The 4,060-nt window shown below is 53.0% G+C and overlaps 1 pseudogene; it reads left to right on the forward strand.

Moving 5' to 3' along the window:
• Positions 1–308: 308 nt before the first annotated feature.
• LOC147957855 (anthocyanidin 5,3-O-glucosyltransferase pseudogene) lies at positions 309–1,751 on the forward strand (annotated as a pseudogene).
• Positions 1,752–4,060: the final 2,309 nt, after the last annotated feature.

Here is a 4,060-nt window from a genome sequence, read left to right on the forward strand (position 1 = left end):
CGATAGCATGCCTAGTACAAGTACACCGGTCATTAAGGCTCTCTGTTACCAAAGATGGTGTCGTCGCTTTCTTTGCTGGTGAGCTTGCCCATCGTGGTGTGGCCCGGCCGGTGTACTGGCTAGCCTAGGGATAGTGGGAAACAAGTGGCCATCGATACTTCGATAGGTTGTGTTGCGTTGCTCTTGCTTATCTATAAATTGTCGGGGCTCTCGTTCGCCATCTCCATCCGCGCCACACACCAAAGCAAACCCGACACCACACTGCTCCGGCCGGGACTGAACAAGCCTCTCGTCGTCGTACGTGATCGATGGACGCCACCGCAACCACCCGGAAGCAGGTGGTACTATACCCGGCGCCCGGCCTGGGCCACCTCGTCTCCATGGCCGAGCTCGGCAAAATCTTGGCCGCTCACGGCCTCGCCGTCACCATCGTCGTCATCAAGCCGTCGTACGACACGGGCGCTACCAGGCCTTTCCTGGCCGACGTCACCGCGGTCAACCCCTCCATCTCCTTCCACTGCCTCCCGCGGGTCGAGCTCACGCCCGTAGACTCCGTCCACCCTGAGGCGGTGACCTTCGAGGCCGCCCGCGCCTCCAGTTCGCAGCTCCGTGACTTCCTGGACGGCGCCTCCCCGGCCATCCTGGTGGTGGACTTCTTCTGCAGTGTCGCCGTGGATGTCGCCACGGAGCTCGGCATCCCCGCCTACTGCTTCTTCACATGATGTGCCGAGACTCTGGCCATTTTCTTGTACCTTCCGGTGCTGCACGCGCGGAGCGCCGCCAGCTTTCGAGACATGGGCGAGGAGCTCGTGCATGTGCCGGGAATCCCCTCGTTCCCGGCAACGCACTGCTTCAAAGCCGCTCATGGATCGTGACGACGCGGCATACAGAGCTTTCCTGGGGGTGTCCCCCTACCTCTGCCGCTCCCAGGGCATTATCGTCAACACCTTCCGCTCACTTGAGTCGCGCGCCGTCGACGCCATCAGTGTCGGGCTCTGCACACCTCCCGGCCTCCCGACGCCTCATGTCTACTGCATCAGGCCGCTGATCAAGTCGGAGGAGGTGGGCGTGAAGCACGACCAAGAGTGCCTGACATGGCTAGACACACAGCCCAAGGCCAGCGTGGTGTTCCTCTGCTTCGGCAGCCGCAGCCTGTTCAGCGCAAATCAGACCAGAGAGCTGGCCATAGGCTTGGAAGCGAGTGGCAAAAGGTTCTTGTGGGTTGTGCGGAGCCCGCCCAGGGACATCGACGGCCCGGCGAAGAAGCTGGACAAGCTGCCGGACCCGGACCTCGACGCTCTCCTCCCAGAGGGCTTCTTGGAGCGGACCAAGGGCACGGGTCTCGTCGTCAAGTCGTGGGCGCCGCAGCGTGACGTGCTGGCACACGACGCGGTGGGTGCCTTCGTGACGCACTGCGGGTGGAACTCCGTGCTAGAGACGCTCATGGCCGGCGTGCCCATGCTGGCCTGGCCGCTCTACGCGGAGCAACGGGTTAACAGAGTGTTCCTGGAGAAAGAGTTGGGTTTGGCCGTGGCGGTGGAAGGGTATGACAAGGAGGTGGTCCAGACCGACGAAGTGGAGTCCAAGGTGAGGTGGATGATGGAGTCTAAGGGCGGCAGAGTGCCGGCAGAGTGCTCCGAGAGCGGACCTTGGCGGCCATGCGGCTGGGCAAGGAGGCGCTGCTCCTGGGTGGGGAGTCGGTCGTGACCTTGACACAACTGGTGGAGAGCTGGATGGCTTCACCTTCATAAGGGAGATAGATCACCAAGTAAATTAATGTCCTTGCAAGAACAGGGCAGGTGCAAATCTTGAAAGCTCACGGCATGCAAGAACAGGACACCTGAGATTAGATATAGGCAGCAGGGTAGCTGTTTGGAATCATGACCCATGCATTCAGTTCTTCTGATGGCAATATTCACATTTTTTCATATCAAAAGTTTGTGAAGGAAGTTGGTTTCTTTTTCTATGGATGTGCGTCATGCTATGACAAGTAGCCTTGGAAATTTTGGTGCAAATATTATGACTAGGACGCCGATAATGCGTGTTCGTTCGGGATTTAGGGTGTCCGCGCCGAACGACCCATTCGGACTGGTAGTGGATCGAGCCGAACAAAACCATTCGGACAGGATCGCTTATCCCCCAAACGACCCAATCAGCGTGCCACCTGGTCAGCGTGCGACCCTGACCACGGCGCGTCGCCACCTGAAGTCATCACCCTCCTCCATCCCTCCCGATCCCCTCACAGTTCCTTCCTCTCTCCGTCGTCGGCGTGGCTCTCCCTGAAGTTGCCATGGCAAGATCTGGCGATCTGTAGGCTAAATTGAGCCGCCGACTAGGTGAATTCCTCCTCCACCCCCTCTGGTCCCCTTCATCCCCCTCTCCGTCGCCGGACATTCATATCCATGAAATTTCCATGGCAAGATCGGGCGACATGTAGCCCAAATTGAGCCGCCGGCCAGATGAATCCCTTGTCCCCTTCATCCCCCTCTCCCTCCCCCCCCCCCATCTCCTACCCTTCCCATGAACCACTGATGTGTAGGGGAGGGATTTCCATGGCAAGATCTGGGAATAACTAGATGTTACCGTGTGTGCTACTGATCTTGCCACATGTAGGTAGTGGCAGTAGAACTAAGACTAGGATGTGGTTGGGAGAGCAAAAACAGTTGCCATCCCTGAGGTTATGATAGTGTTGCGATGTAGGTGGTCACCCCAATTGTTGCCATGTGCATGATATGGTTGTTGCCATGTGCATCATGTGGGTGTTGCCATGTGCATGCTCTAATTGTTGCCATTATGTGTACGATGTAGTTGATCGCATTGTGTGCATGATGTAGGTGTTGCCCATCAGCATTGCATAATTGTTGCCATGTGAATGGTATGGTTTTTGCCATCTGCATGACATAGTTGTTGCCATCTGCATGCTGTAGTTTGTTGTCATGTGCATTGTATGGTTTGTTGGCACGTGAGTGCACGGTACAGTTAATACGTGTTAGAGTCAAGTACGTTCAAGTTTGATTGTACTTGCTCTGGTTGTGCAGATCGAAAAAGAAGGACAAGGAATGGATTCGGGAAATGGTGGGAATCCATGGTTCTACAGTTCTTTACAAGCGCCGTCATGGGATGTGCATGGTTATGACGAGCTAAACTCAACTGGCCCTTTGTTGCCACTACTACGGCAGTACTTGGACGCAGGTACAATGTTCTTTGTGAATAGAGAAAATATGAGAAAATAAGTGCAACATGATTGTAAAAAAATGAAAAGTGCTTAATATGGATAAATGTAAAAATCAGGGGCATTGGGTGGGAGCACACATGCCAGATATGGATGGACGAATGATCAGGGAGAGCCTAGCAAACTATCACACCCAAGGAAACGGCTGCACATACAGGGCTCATTTACAGGATCGGGATTAGTCAACCAGCTAACACTAGGTGCAACCGCAAGTACGTCGAATGCCAGTAAGTGTAAAACCGTAAATACCATATGTTTCTACAAAGTACGTATGCATTTAGATCAATAAAAATGGAAAAATGGCCAATGAAGAAAGCAAAAACAGGGGAGGTCAAAAGAAAAAAATGCAAAGTGTGTGTAGTATTACAAAGAAAAGCACAATAGTTGTCATATTGCACTCGCAAAAATAAGTTATCATCCGTATTGCCGTTGAGGTGGCAGTTGTAGTATGCGATTGTGGAGTTTGAACACATGGTAGAACATGGCAGAGTGTGGTCAATCTTTAAAATGAAAGAGGAATTGCGTACTAAAAAATCCATGATGGTCTAACTGTGGTTGGAAATGTTGAAGGTGCGTTTATGCATGAGTGAAGCTGTCATCTGTAAAACACAAGAACTTGCAATGTAGCTTGAAAAAATAACTTGTCGTCTGCCAAAGCTTCGTGTTCAGTATAAATTATTTAGTTGTTAATGGTTCCTGGGTCATGTCAATACCATGATAAAAAATGTTTGTCGAATAATTTGTGCATGAATAAAATGCAGGGCCTCCGGACGCAGCTACTGCCACTTGGGGAGCACTGGCTATTCCAGAGTCGCACACATACCAGAC

The sequence above is a fragment of the Triticum urartu genome, chromosome 7A, assembly GCF_056163025.1.
Source record: "Triticum urartu cultivar PI428250 chromosome 7A, HENAU_Tu73, whole genome shotgun sequence".
Classification (NCBI taxonomy): Eukaryota; Viridiplantae; Streptophyta; class Magnoliopsida; order Poales; family Poaceae; genus Triticum; species Triticum urartu.